The 16,177-nt window shown below is 28.9% G+C and overlaps 1 protein-coding gene across 3 annotated transcripts in view; it reads right to left on the minus strand.

Annotated features, from left to right (window-relative positions):
- The window catches only part of LOC106785430 (metabotropic glutamate receptor 2-like), a 160,770-nt gene extending 146,109 nt beyond the window's left edge, over positions 1-14,661 (minus strand). The window contains exons 1-2 of one of the 3 annotated variants that reach the window (XM_014745890.1): positions 14,531-14,661; positions 13,611-13,727 (exon numbers count right to left, since the gene is read on the minus strand). The gene's annotated coding sequence lies outside the window, so the exon portion shown is untranslated. Of the gene's footprint in view, positions 1-13,610; positions 13,832-14,530 lie in introns of all 3 variants that reach the window. The other 2 variants (XM_014745889.1, XM_014745888.1) reach the window with 2 other exon arrangements.
- Between the last annotated feature and the right edge of the window lie 1,516 nt (positions 14,662-16,177).

The following is a 16,177-nucleotide window of genomic DNA, read 5'->3' on the forward strand; positions in this document are numbered from 1 at the left end:
TGACAATATATTTTCTACTAATTGCATACACCTGACATATGAATTTTTCTTTTTTGTTTTGTTTGTCTCTCTTAATTAGTAGCACACGCGTATACACGCAACAACCAAGAAAAGAACTTTTTCGTTAATGTTTGTTTTCTCTACCTTTGTATAAAGAGAAAAAAGATACAGGAAATTAAGAAAACTAAAAAGTCGAAAGATAAAATAAAATGTATTTAAACAAAAGAAAAAGTTCGAAGGGTAGCTTTCAATGTTTAATTGTTTGTATTAATATTTGGCAGCGCGTGTCTCATGGATTTTACATTTTTCGTTCATATTTCTTTGTCTTTGTCTACTCTCTAATCGATTCAATAAAACAAAATTGAATAATGGTAATAATATACATGTATATACGTGTAAGAATTTTGAAAGTAGATATATTTGTCGAACTTTGCACGTGACACACGTGCGTTATCAAACGATTCCTGTCATTTCTCTATCTAGTCATTCTTTTAAAAAGTAATAAAAAATATAGCTTTAAATAGAACGAACTTCATGCTATTTCATATCAGTATTTAGAATTGCGCTGGATGATGAATGGATCATGTACGTTCTTTTTATTATTCGAATTTTTGTGCTTTTACTATTTCCGTTCTTTTTATTCTTTGTCACTCTCTCTCTCTCTCTCTCTCTCTCCCTCCCTCCCTCCCTCCCTCCTTCTTTCTCTCTCTTTTTTTTTATTTCTTTCTTTTGCATTTATCGTCCCAATGTTTGCATCGAACACGACTGAATTCAGTCTACTAACACAGCTTACTAACAAACACACTCTCCTACGATTGATCAATTTTAAACAAACTTATTTATCATCAGTCGTAGGTGACCGAAATCTGTAATAATCGTATTCCCATTAAAATGTTTCGATGCAATCTTGATCGAAAGCCAACCATCGATACATGTGACCCGACGTTACACCCGAATCGATCAAAATCCTAGCCCGTTACGATTTCCCGATAGGCAAACATATCTTGTTTCACAGTGAGTATAGCAGAGAAGTAAAGTGTATACGGAAGGACAGGGAAAGAGAGAGAGAGAGAGAGAGAGAGAGAGAGAGAGAGAGAGAGAGAGAGAGAAAGAGAGAGAGATTGCACATTTCAAGCTTTCAAGTTGAAAAATATTTAGCTCATAAATTCGCTCATGAATATGGACGACACGAAACGTGAAAGGAGATTTGTACATTTATTGCTGGCAAGGGTCAGTTATTTGTTTTTTCCTTTTATTTATTCTTTTTTGTTATTGTAATTTCGGATTTCATAGTAAAATGACTGATTTGAAATAAAAGAGATAAGGGGATCGATAGAAATGAAAACACATATATCATTCGTCGTTCCTTTCATTGATCGATGATCTTTATTTCTAGATAGTTAGAATCTCATTAATATATTATACTATATTTACAATTGTATCTATATTATTAGAATAATCATATAAATTTATAACAGCTTTAGTAGTTTTTTTTTCTTTTTTATTACTCTCGCATTCTATTTTTTCAACAACCGTTATTCATAATTAATAGTTTTTTTTTTCTTCTTATATAGTCACATTATCAGTATTATAATTAATTTTATTCACACGTATGTACATATATTGCGTATATAACACACACACACACACACTACAGTTATTATAATTATTTAACGATAAATTATATCCTTTCACTCGACGGTCTTTTCAAGTTGATTTGAATTTTCCGTTGATATCAAAATTTATCTTCCGTGAATATAACGTAGGTATGAATCGATAAAATCATCGATAGTAAATCGATATACATATATGTAAACAACGTTCGTGTCCTTGTATTATAAAATAAAAAAAATGATACAGAAGAAAAGCATTTGTCATGAATTTTTATGTTTCTTTACGAGCTCTGAATGCTTCATATTGTTTATTTTTTTTTTTTCCCTGTTTGTTTTGAATTCTCACTCATCATCGTCATCACTCTTTGATTACCTTGAAATAGATTAAATGCAAAAAACATGAGTATGTTTAGTTTCATTCATTGTCAGTTTCGTTTCGAATCTTCTATTAAACAGTACGTACATTTTACGGCTCTTTATTTTTCATTTAACAAATTTTGTATTTTATGATTAGACACGTGTCTCGTAGATATTCGTACATACAGTAACTCGCTTTGACATATGAGAACATCATAACTTTTTAAATATGATTACCCAATACTCAACTGTAAGTAAAAAATTCATAAATTGTTCTTATCAAATATTGCACTATTTTTAGTTGTCAGAAACATAGATTTTATTTATATAATTAACATAATTATCTGTATACATGACATAAATGAAATAATGCTTACTTTTAGCGTAGCATAAATATTCTAGACACTAGACTAGATAAAGTATACTAATTAATAAAAGAACATGAATTCTTTAACTCAACTACATATAAATAAGTGTACAGGACAATCATATTTAAAAATTAATAGTTTTCAAATATTTAAACGAGACTTTTATTATTTATTTTATTTTATTATTTGTTTTTACATGCATTTACTAGGGATAAACAAATTATTAAACCAGTATCAATTTTCAAAAAATTCCATCGTCAAGTAAATTTGTCATTCATAAACAAGTTATCAATAAATTCAATGATACTTATAGTAAGTTTGATTTCAACGATCTAATGCATAATTTCTAAACTGCAGAATTTCCATTGCAGTATAGAAATGATAAATTAGTTATATCATAATCTTGAGAAAAATGTATTTGGACTTAGTCCAAATCGATTTCATGATGTATTATAATGCCCAACTTATTCAAATTGATCTTAATATATTATATAATACAATTCTCATAATCAAGAGAATTTAAATCATGATCTATAATTATCGAAATTATCGATTTATTTTTATACGCAGATAAATCTTACACGTATGAACTTTTACGCGATTTTCATTTGACTATAATGTTTACAGTTGTAGTATTTCAATCCGAAATCATATAAATTCCTCATTTAAAATTTTATCGACAGTTTGGAAAATTCGGAAAAAAAGTTTATTTGATATTTATACCATCTGTACTATCTCTTAATATTATTAATATTATTATATATCATTTCACATTTAGGTTAATTTATTTGATATGTACGACAAGGTATGAACGTTTATTTTAATATTTTGCTGGTAATATTTTAAGTTGAAAAAGAGATAGTTTATTTATATTGTGTATTTATTATTTGATATATTTAATATTTCAAATGTATATGTACAAAAGTCAAAACAATAACAGTTTAAACCTTAATAGAAATTTATCTTCATATACAACGATCCTTATTTGTATCTTAGGGTTGGCATCGAATACGAAACGTACGTATGTCAAAACGTAATTTCGAATCATTAATCATAGGGAATAGGAAAAGATTCCTGTCTCTCTCTCTCTCTTTCTCTCTCTCTCTCTCTCTCTCTCTCACCCTCCCTCCCTTTCTTTCTTTATTTCTCTCACTCTCTTTGAGATAACCATCCATTTTCGTTATCGAGTATGCACTTTGCTAGAGAGATCCTCTGAAAAATTCACCAAGTAGTAACACGATTTAAAAAAGAGATATTTAAAAGAAAATCGTGAACGAATCATACTAATATTATATTTGGAACGCGGATACAGAATATTTTTATATCCGACGAATTTATTATTTAAATGAAAAACAAGACAGAAAAAAAAGATGAGAATAAAATTTTTTTTTAAATTTAATTGGATAAATCTAAATTTTATATAAAATAAAGCGATTGGGGAGGAACAAAATGATGAATATCATTGTTACTATTCGATAATAAAAGAGATTTTTTGTTTGTTTTCTCTTTCTTTCTTCTCTCTAACTACGACTTCGTTTCCAAACCAATATTATCGTATCTACGATAAAATAAAAATATATATGACCGTGTATCTATTGTCCGATAAATTTGCAAGCGCTGTGGTTCTTTGCTTTTCTTCGAGTTCTTTCATTTTTTATACTTATTAAAAACAATTTTTATTCGAATGTAAAAAAAGTATGAAAGAAAAACAACAAATTTGATAAAGGTATTGAATAACTTATACATACATACGCAAACACACATACACACACACACGTACGAAACATATAGAATATATAAATACATATGTATAATATATTAGAGCTTGGGAAATATTTGCAATCAATTTATTTGTTTTTCTATTGTTGTGTTACTTTTTTATTATTCTTATCTCCTGCTAGATATTTACAATAAAATATTGTACATGTGAAACGTATAGTATTCGTTCAACGAACCTTTCAAATGATTCTTTTATTTTCGTAATTTCATAAAATTGTAGAAAGATACGAAGTCCGTATGTAAATCGATTTTTTCTGTCCTCTATCGAGATCAATAATGTACTGTATTTGGTATTAACAAACGTATGTATATAGATATACTTGTATATGTATTATGCTAAGTATGTTTATTCGTATAAGATACACATTTTTTATTTTTCTAAAAATAACAATTAATTATAAAGTCATGCTTTTGTAGGTACTTCGGATAAGCTCATGATAATTTCAAAATAACGCGTTGCATTCAGAGTATTATTCAAAATAGTACATTTTTATTTTTCCTATCGCGCGAATTTGTAATAGTAAAATTTTGATTGACAAATATTTTCCATTTATTTTAAGCCTTATCTCGATTATTTGAATAATTCAATTTAAAAAATGTCGTTTTTTATTTTCTATTTTTCTCTAACTACATTTTTATTATTATTATTATATTATTATTTTCTATATCAGAAATCTTGGAAGTTGTTTTTTTTTTTCTATCGAATTCCTTGGTAAATTGTCCGTGTACAAGGAGGGGGAGGAAGAGGAAAGAAAGAGGAAATAGGAATTACAAAGAAATATCAAAGAAAGAAGGTACCGAATAGAGAGATTGATACATCTAGCTATCTAGGTCTGGTTTAATGGTTTTCTTTTCTAATATTTCCCTTCCGCTAATTAGCACCGTAGAGAAAACTATCCCTTTGGCGTCAGCAATCAATTACGATCTCATACGTTCGTCAACATGCATTTTTCTTCCTACGCGTATAAATTCGATAATTATTAACGAGACAGTCAAGTTATTTTTTCCTCATTCTTTTACTTCGTGTTTTTCGTGTTAATTGAAAACATGTTGGGGATTTAAAAAAAAAAAAAAAATTATTCAATAAGAATTAAAAACGTATAGTGTATAGAATAATTTTATCAGACTTTTATTTATATAGATTATTTTTGGTATTTTTTTCGAGTACAATTCTAACGTTTCGAATATATATATTTTTGTTTTAAATACATTTCGTTTATATTTGTAAAAAACAAACAAAAAAATATAGAAAAGAAACGTATATATGATATAATTGAAAGATTAAAAGTAAACCGTTGTATTTTAGCAAATTTTTTCCACGAGAAACGTTGTTAACTTACAATAAATATCGTTACAGTTTTAATACTCTAACACGATGATGTTGTTTGAAGAGAATCTCGTCGACGTTTGCTAAGGTAAAAACTACAAACCGCCTATGTTACATTCCACGTTTCTTTGATTACACTGAAAATGTTTTGTCGTCTAGATGAACGAGCTGTCGTATAGAAACAAGAAGGATAGGTGATAAGACGCTCATAAGAAGGGCTAATTATAAGTCTTGAGTTTTGTGTAGTACGAAGATTGAACGCTCACGTGTTAAGATATTTACAAGTTGACAAGAAACCTTGGAAACCCTTAAGGTGCTCGTTATACCTTTACTTTTTACTCGAATCTCGTGAAAGAGTTTTTTGTCCAATAAGAACACATTGTTTTTCTTGAAGGATCATTCTCGTTCTATTTTTATTGTATTTTTAATTTGTACATTTTCTTTTTTTCAAATCATTCTTGACATCATTTGATTATTATTTTTGATTATTACGAAAAAACAAACCGTAATGCATATTTTTAATTTGTTAACATTTTCCCGCGAGAGATACGTTTTTGTGAAAAATATTTCCAACTCGCGTGACATTTCATAACACGTACATTCAATATTTCACGTGCAACACCTGTTAATAATTTTCTATTTATTTGCAGATGGCAAGAGACGTGATATGAGTCTTTACTAACCACGAACGGACTTTCTACGAAGAAGGAACCCATGTTTAGGGGTATTCTCTAGAGATTAGAATATTGATTCTTAGTTCAAGAAGCAAAATATGTCTTGGTTACTGACACTGTAAATTATTCTCACTAATTACGAAATAGTTAGTTAGAGGTATCGTGAAAGTTTCGATAATATAACCTTATGGTCAGGTAACTAGAATATAAACTAATCAAGAATTTGATGAATGTGTCATAAATTACTAACAGAAATAATCTCCAATTCTTCCCGTAAAGATTTATGGTTGTAGGATATAATTTTAGTTAAATGTATGGAATTATTTTGTGATTTATATTTAAATCTATCAGCTCTATGTAATAAATTTTCTATACAGTCAAATATTTACGTACATGTTTATAAGTTACATAAGTTTTACATGTACATGCATGTACACATATAAATACAAAAATTTTAATAGCGGCATCTTAATTTAAGCCTCTTTTCTCTCTCTCTCTCTCTTTCTCTCTTTCTCTCTTGCTTTTACTTTAGATTTCTAATTCCTTCTCATTTATGTAAATTGGTAAAATTTCTTACCCAACTAGAAGATTTCTAATTATGATAAGTAGAAACGAATTTTCTTGAATAAGAGATAGGAAGAAAATCGCTGATGACGGAGTTGAGATTTCAGGTAATTTCTACCGATGCAATTAGTACTTCGAGAAACAGTTAAATAGATCAAACACATGAATGTTTTAATTTTAAACGAGTGTGTTTTTATGTTCTCGATTTCTTCGTGGTTTATCTCGTTCTATTCTTATATACGATTTCGTCGCAAATACACGTTCCATTAATTACAAATGGTAAAATACTCTCATTGTTCCGTTTCAATCCATTGCCAAACGGTACACTTATTTGATTTATTATCTTCAAGCAATTAGTAGCACGATTAATCGAATCTCATAGATGCATGCATTTATGAACATTTTATTCGTTTCTTGAAGTAAAACTTCTTAGACGACGGTAATCATAAAATTTGATGAAACGACATGAAAGGAATGGGAATATAGAAGTAAAAAGAGAAAGAGTGAAATAAAACCAATTGTCGATCGACAGTTGAACGAGATTATGAAAGGTACTGGGTTAGTAGTGGTGTGTACATGTATGAGATACCTCGATCGATAATTTTTCCGAGATGTTTTTTTTTTTATGGAAGAATGAGTAAGGATTTGAATATACCTAAAGAATATTCAATATACTTTAAATGCTTGTTAATTAATCGAAGGAAATGTATATCGTAGTTTAAAAACATGGAAATTATATTAGATTAACTCCTTGTCCTCTATAAAAGTCAATTGAAATGTTTTTATTGATTGATGTTTATGTATGTATGATTTTTAGAAAAATAAATTCTATTTATTTCGAATATTATGCACGTTGTACGTATGCAGCCTTGGGAAAGTCATATAAACAACATTCAATAAAAGAACTTTCATAAAGCATAACGAGCCAGTTTAAAGGTGGATTCTGAAGAGGAAGGTACGTCAAACTTATATTCCGTGTTTTTAAACTAAAATATACATTTCTTTAGATTAATTATCAATCATTTAAGGTATATCTAACATTCTAATGTATTCTATTAATATTTAAGATTGTTTAAAAAAATATATACATTTTTATAAGATTTTACATATCAATTAACAATTTTTTGAATATTAAATAATTTCTATTTGATATTCTCTATTAGACGTAATTTTTATCCATTGAGTTATCACTGCGCAGGAACATAAAGACAAATATACCTTTGTTGAAGTAATTACATAAAAATGAAAAAAATGTTAAATCATAACGTTATTATCTTAAATTATATTTATTAGATATATTATTCCTATTATGCACATGCGCAATGTTCGGAAAGTCATATAAACAATATTTAATAAAAGTACTTTCATAGAGAACAACGTGCCAGTCTGAAGGTGAATTTCGAGGAAGACGGTACACCGAACATATACTCCGTGTTTTTAAATAACAATACACGTTTCCTTCGATTAATTAACAATTATTTAAGGTATATCACATAGTTTAATGTACTTTACTAATATTTCGGAATATTTAAACTAAAGTACATTTGTTTTAACGCTCCTAACTAGTAATGAATTTAAATTAAAAATTTTGATCTAATAAAATATCAAATCGAAATTATATTGAATATTTTAAGTATATTAATAAGTATTTCATTTTTAAACAAATGTATTTTATATTATTCTACATATATAGATATATACAATATATAAAAATATATACATATATATATATATATATAGGTACGTCATTCCCCTTTATCGTCTAACGTCTATCACCAAGACGATTTTTTTCGGCATCTTTCTCCTTAACCTTCCCTTTCTTTGTAATCCCCACTTCCCCCATCGTGGATAACAATTGATCCTATGATAGTTCTGTTTTCAGTCACGTACGCCATAAGCACGCACGCACGTACACATACACACATACACACTCTTTCATGCCCCATACTCATATCATCACAATACGACAAAAGAAAGGACAACATTTCCCGTAGCTTTACTTTTAAGAAAATCGTCTTTATTCTAGACGTCGTAACATTCTTTGAATTTAATGTATCACGTCAACAAAAATTATTTATAATTCTCGCTGAGAATTAATTATATATCCCACTATTAATAAAAAGAAGAAAAAAAATGTTATTCTAGAAATATCTATATGCACACATCTAATAGTAATCGTCTTTTATTATCTACGTCTTAAGTTTCTTTTGTTCAAATGAGACAGGAAACATTGCTTCCTCTCTACTCTTGAATTTTCCTATTACAATATTTTTATTTTGTGTATTTGTTGTATTTATATTTAAGTGCATATTCCATTTAAATTCCTTTTAAGATTCCAACTTAAAATCCTATTAAATTCGAATAAGAAAAACGTCACCCATGTCTGGGCGACGGGACCCCATGGAAGCATACTTGTCACTGAAATATAGGTTACCTGACGACTAACTGATTAAATAACAATAAAAACAAAAGACGACCAACCAATTGTTAGACATCAAAAAACTATATTCCGATTGTTATACTAACATGTACGATTTTTAAATATGGCCGTTTCCTGTACATTATTTTCGTATTTGTTTAATTTACTCGTTTTAAATAAAACTTTCAATTGAAACTCATTATGTATATAATTAAGGTATACTAATGCATTTATTTCTTAATTTTCTTCATCCTAGACACACACATTATATTAGTAGTTATTAATTAAAAATTTAGTAAATGTAACGGTATACGATTTTAAAGAACAGTCACTGTATTTGTGTGAATCAATTAACACACTATCGGCGGGTAACATCATGAACTTAACTCACACGTATAGCGGGCGAAAATTAGTAAAGTATGAAAAAAGTGCGCTTTTTAGAAAACATGTAATATTTCACATTTAGTAATAGGATTTCAATGAAATTTGGCAAATAGGTATAGTATAGTATTTCGAAGAAGTAGATGAAATTTAAAAAAAAAATTCAATTTTTAATTTAGTTTTCTATTTCTTCATTTAATGTATAACATGGACCAAACAATAATTGTTATTGAATTTATTAATTAATGTATTAATTTCCGTAAAACGACACATATGCACTTGATATTTACAGAAAACTTAAACTCAATGCTATCAAAATCAATCAACTGAATTTGTGCTACTTTGTAAGCACGAAACTTGCAGTATCAAAATAGCACAATTCATAAAATTATTAGTTTTTCTTAAAAATTAATAAATTTGGGACTAAACACTGGTCAGGCTTTACGAAAAACAACCAAAAACATCATTCCTGCCTAAAAATTAATGACAATGAAAAAAAACAAGTATTGGTAAGTGTTTTATTAACACTTAGCGTACGTTCTGCATAAAAAGTATTAATATCTGACCCGCCAATAACCGCCAGTCTGTGGAAAAGGTATTAATACCCTTCTCGCCGATAGTGTGTTAATTATTTTCCACGTGAAAATACGAATTTCTCTTTTATCACGCGTGGAGGGGCTACGGCGTATTCATTTTCTCTTTTTTATTATTTAGATATATATATTAGAAGAATATTTGAAAATTGAAATAAATATTTGCAGGATAATAATCATTGACACGTATTATTGTGAAACGAGAGAAGGATTTACTCAGTCGGAATATAATTTTCAATTGTCGAGAATAATTGTGCGAATTCGTTATGCTCAAAATGTTCAACGAAATGACTAATTTCTAAGTCAGTCAGGATAACACGTCTTATGAATATTGTGTTCCAAATGAACACTAGGATGCACTTTCGCGTTAGCTAGAAATCTAACAAAATACGGCAGCATAGTCGACATTAAAGGATAGTTTCATAGATAAGTAGGAGTGAAAATGGAAATTTGTATACGTTAATCAAATATCTGACACTTCTCTTTCAAATATGAAAACACGTTTCTCAAAGGTGGATATAGGAAACAAAAAAGCGGACTAACGAAACCATCGTTAATAATTTCTACATGGTTTTCGTGTTACGTTAAACGAAATATATTTTTATTTTTATTTTTATTTTATTTTTTCTTTCCTTTTATACAATTAAACGTTTAAGCATGAGAACATCGTGTTGCCATAAAATTAATGGATTTACGATCTATAGAGAATAGTATCAAGATCTTCGAAAGAAATTGACTAGTTCTGTAACTTATAGGGATGCTTTTTAAGCACTTTAAAACTTACCTCAAGTGAGAAAAACACTCGAAGATACTTAGCGATAGTCGTTTGTTCTTTTCAAGTACTTCTTATAATACATTAGAAGAAGTAATTAGAGAGTTAAAAAAAAAAGAACAAAAGAATAAAGCGATATGAAATAGCTAAAAAGTACGATGTTATTTACAATGATTAATCAAATTAAACAAAGGTATGATTAATTTTATCAAATAAAAATGGCAAATATTTTTATTATACTGCGTGATAGTAGATCGAAATAATGAAAGGGAAGGGAAAAACATGATTTACGAATAAAATGATCAGAGAAAGGGATATTATTTCGGAAAACAAAAAATGTAACATTTCGTAGAGGAATTAGAATGATTTAGTGGGTAGTCTTTGATTCCATTTTAGGTGAGCCGTGTTCTTGTTACAGACAGTGATGAATAGTTTTGCCTCTTCAACGCGTACCTAACACCTCCCTGACGATTCATATAACGTATCCAGCTGACAATCGAGAGCATGATCACAATGTTCGCGATAGATCCAATCCGTTTAGTTCTACAGATTCGTCAATGTTATATGAATCCTATTTGCTCGTCTCTCAATGCCACTAATGATTTTCCTTTGCTCTGCTTGTCATTAGAAATTATAATTGGGAATTGTTAATGAATCAAGTATTAATAAAATTTATCATTTTCCCCTACTTTAATAAAAGCATATTATAAATGTGTCTCGATTGTTCCTTTTACGATAAATTAATTTAGCGAAAATTCTCCCTTTTTGCGTGTAATATAATACATGGATTTTAAATGAATTTCCTACGTTTTCCCATTAATCGATCGAAATGTTCTCCATTTAAAATAAATGTTTCAAATCTGTTGTATAAAAATGTTTAACAATATCAAATAAAAATTGTACTGTATCAATTCTAGATGATTAATACAATACATGCGAACTACAAATGGAAATAATGAAGAAATTAATCAGACAATTCAATTGAAATTTAATATCCGTTCGGTAAGTTCCGAAACAAAGTGAATGACGGTGTTTGAGTTCGAACGAAAAACGAGAAACAACTTTAATCCTCTTAACGTTAGTTTCAATGGAATAGTAGAAGCAAGTATTACGGGAAATGAATATTCTTTCGCTTTACGATGTTGGAATCTAATATCCGGTCGAGTTTAAGTAGTTTGAATTATAGGAACATAAGTCGAGAAAAAAGAGAGTGAGAGAGAAACAGAACCAAAGTAGGAACATTTTGGTCATGCATGTTATCGTATCTATTTTAAACGATGTTTAATCCCCCCGCCACTCTACCTACTTATTTATGAAAATTAATGGGAAAATAGTAGAGAAACTTATGGTATTTCGGATAACAAGGAAGTCCAAACAGGTTTGGGAAATTTCTATATGTATATATATGTATGTTGTATGTATATACAAGAGAAAAGAGAGAGAAATAAATAGAAGAGTTTCGGTTTGGTATTTTATAAAGTTACCTAGGTTTTAACTTTAAAGTTATATCATTCGTTGAAGGTTAGCGTTTTTAAAGTGTAACAAAAAAACTTAAAATTTAAGTACTCAACTCTTTCCTTCCTTCCTTCCTTCCTTCCTTCCTTCCTTCTTTTCATCCTTCCTTCAATCATTCATTATTATTTTCCTTTTTCTTTCTCTATATTTTTCTGTATATTTCTTTTTTTTCTGTTTCCTCTTCCTTCCGTACTCACGTAAAGTTCATTTTCTTGCAAACCCGTGTGAAACTTGGATTCTATCCATAAAAGTTTGTTAATCTTATGGATCGTGCGGAACGATCTTCACGAGAGTAAAGTAATCTAAAACAAGCCGATTGAGTGAAGTAAGTAGTTCGAATAGAATGAGACGCGTTATCTTTACTATCTCCTCATATGTTTTATCTCATTTTCACGTCAATAAGTTCGTATCGATCTTAGATGAATTTTTATTGGAAAACTGTAATAACAATTATTTACGTTCTCAGTTTGTAATTACAAACAAAGGATATACGTACATTCGTATATATTTTCACGGATGTCATCGGACGTATTAAATTTACTTAATATAAATTCGACTAATTTATCCTGGGCTTTTCTCTCCCGAAGGACTTAAATTTCGAACGAGGGAAAATTTATTATTGCATTAGGCGATTAATTTGAAATAATGAATTTTACATCGATTTCTCGAACGGTGTGTAATTTATTAAAAAAAAAAAAAAAAAAAATAAGAAAAAAATAATGAGAGAAAGAGAGAGATTTAAGCTTCGGTATAATACACAAGTAAACAATAATAAAATATATGTAATATATAAATTTTATTTAATGACATACAGAAAAATGAATAAAATGTTTAGAAGGCTCGATTACGTGATGGATTTTGTGAAGGATCTGTTCTAATTCGTAATTTCTCTTCTAGGTTAAATTGCAGCTTGGCATTTAATTAGAATTAGATCTTATTGTTAGGAAAATCTCGTTAGGGTTGAGATTGTCTCTGTCTCTCTTTCTCTTTCTCTTTATTGCGGTCACGTCAACAAGTTCACACAAATTGTTAATCTGAAATAATTTAATTAATGTTTCTCTGAATTTGAAGCAAAACAAAACTTTCTCGCTGATAGAGTTTCTTTTTTATAAAATATATGTTTTTTTTTCTGAAACGTTTAATTTTTCATATATTATTTAGTTAATTGATGAATTAACTGAATTATACACTTTAACAATAACATAATGTATACAATATCCATACGTTGAAATGTTGAAGAATTCTTACCTTTAATTAAATGATCGACCGCTGGTATCTCGGTGTCCATTTACGAGAAAATTTACATGTAAATGCATCTCTACTCTCATATCCGGTCCTTGATCGCATCTGCTGCATCCACAGAAACTCAAATCATATGGTTCCACGTTAGACATTCTTCGACGATAGGATCGAGAGAAATTCCATTTCTATCGATAAACATTGCTTAGAAAGAAAATGTAAAATCGATCCTAAACATACGAATACTTTTATGATAATCACGAATCAAATATAATAACAAAATCTTATTGAAAAATGTAAAATATTATTAAAAGATTAAAATAGTATAAATGATAAGTAATTGTTTAGAAATCACACGAAAATATGGTTATCCTACTTCTTTCTATGAAATTGCAAAAAAAAAACACTTGTTAATCGTCGTTTTATTTTAACGTTTTACGATTAAAAATCAAAATAGAATAAAAAGAAGTGCAAACAAAAAATGCAAATAAAAATTGTAGACAAATTCGGCTGGTTGATATTTTTCTTTCTATTTTATTTACTTAGTTAGCCCGTTACGCGCGTAAGCTTTTAAAAAATCGATCGTTATATCGCGAAGAAAAAAAATTGTAAAATAGCGATTCGATCTCTGAGGAAAAATGTGACTACATCGTAAAATATTATTAAAAGATTAAAATAGTATAAATATGATAAGTAATCGTTTAGAAATCACACGAAAACGTGGTTATCCTACTTTTATTTCTATAAAATTGCAAAGAAAAAGAAACACTTGTTAATCGTCATTCTATCTTAACAGTTTACAATGAAAAAATAAAAATAGAACGCAAAAAAAGGAATAGAATAACAAAAATAAGAAAGAAAAGACGGGAAGAAAATTGTTAAAAAAATTCGGCGCTTAGTTGATAGTTTTCTTTCTATTTTCTATTTACTTATTTTGCTCGTTGCGCGTAAGCTTTCATAAAGATCGATTGTTAAAAATGGGTGAAAATAGCGATTCGGTTTCTGAAGAAAATGGGACTAGAGCTAAGGTCCAACCGAATGTAGATACGCGCGTATACTGAAGGTACTCGTGGGAGCGAGGGCGCCGGCTTCAACCATTTCAACCCCTCTTTCGTTCCAGCATCCAGAGTGCCACGCGCGTTTTCTCTCTTCCTCTATCGCATTCATTCTATTCGCGTTCTACTTGCCTTTATCACTTTTTTCTTTCCCTTCTCCCCCCCCCGCCTCCCGCCCTCCCTGCTTTCTTCACTTTCTCTCTCTCTCTCTCTCTCTCTCTCTCTCTCTCTCTCTCTCTCTCTCTCTCTCTCTCTTTTTATTTTTGTCTTCGTGTCTTTCCTTTTTTTTTTATTCGTTACATTTTTTTTTTTGTTATTATTATAATATTAACATCGTGTTGTAAAATAACAATAATGAATTCGTTTCGGATGCGTTTCGTCACAGTTAGATGATACTAGCGTTACTGCTGATCGTTTTGTGATTTGACTATTCTTTTTTCCTATTTCTATTCTTTCTCTTTCACTTTTTTCTCTTTCGAACGAGATATCGTAATCTCACTGGCAGGATGTTTTTTGCCATTACTACATACTCGCTTTATCAATTGTCAAATGCAATATAAACCTACCGGTATCTATTTGATATTATTATGTAAAACAATAGTTGCAGTATTAGTAATTTTTTTTTCTTTTTTAATCTATCTTCTATAGAATGTAAAGAAGTTGAAAAAATTTATCGTAGTTTTTTTCTTTTTTTTTCTTTTCATTTCAACAAAGTAAAAAGATAATTGATGATTGAATGGAATTTTACTATCAACGTTTTCGTTTTCTTTTTACTTTTTTCTTTTTTCTTTTCTTTTTTGCGTTTGGAAATAATAGCAAATTTAAAAAAAAGAATAATTTTAATAATTATTTAAATAGAAAAATCACACACAGGGATTTTCAATTAATTACGCGGTAACTAGGACGTTCGACTCGTTTCGCGACAAAGGAGGAATCCACGCTTGTAGAAATTAGTTTCGAAAGCATATATTGATAATTAGAAATGTAATTATTGAGGAAACGTATCGAAGGTTAGTTTACGCTTAATAATTTTGCTACCGCATTCATATGCGACAAAGTAATCATTGCGTCAAAACCTAACAATAGAATTTTCTCTTTCGGGGCGAATTTTGTTCTATCTGAAATTAATGAGTTGCCAGACTAATTGAAAAAAAGAAAAAGAAAAAGAAAAATATAAAAGATAAAACAGAAAAACGCCGGAGCACGTAAATTTAATAAAATTTGTTTAACAAAATTAATCGAATGCATGGCGCAACTTTTTTTTTTGTATTTTTAATGAATACCATATACCCAAATAAGTACGCATTTTCTTTTATTTTTGTATGTATACATTTTCGAAAATTAAACATTCGCATCTCTATATTCAATTGTAGCGTTGTACAACGTAATAGGAAAAAATTACGAAGCGTGTAAATACATAATTAACGCGTATCATTAATTATTTTCTAATAAATATCTAACGAACGTGTTTTGAATCCTGAGTATGGCAATTACACGTTGGTTTTGACTTTACGCATGGAA

The sequence above is a fragment of the Polistes canadensis genome, unplaced genomic scaffold, assembly GCF_001313835.1.
Source record: "Polistes canadensis isolate GaletaPanama2010 unplaced genomic scaffold, ASM131383v1 scaffold_50, whole genome shotgun sequence".
Lineage (NCBI taxonomy): Eukaryota > Metazoa > Arthropoda > Insecta > Hymenoptera > Vespidae > Polistes > Polistes canadensis.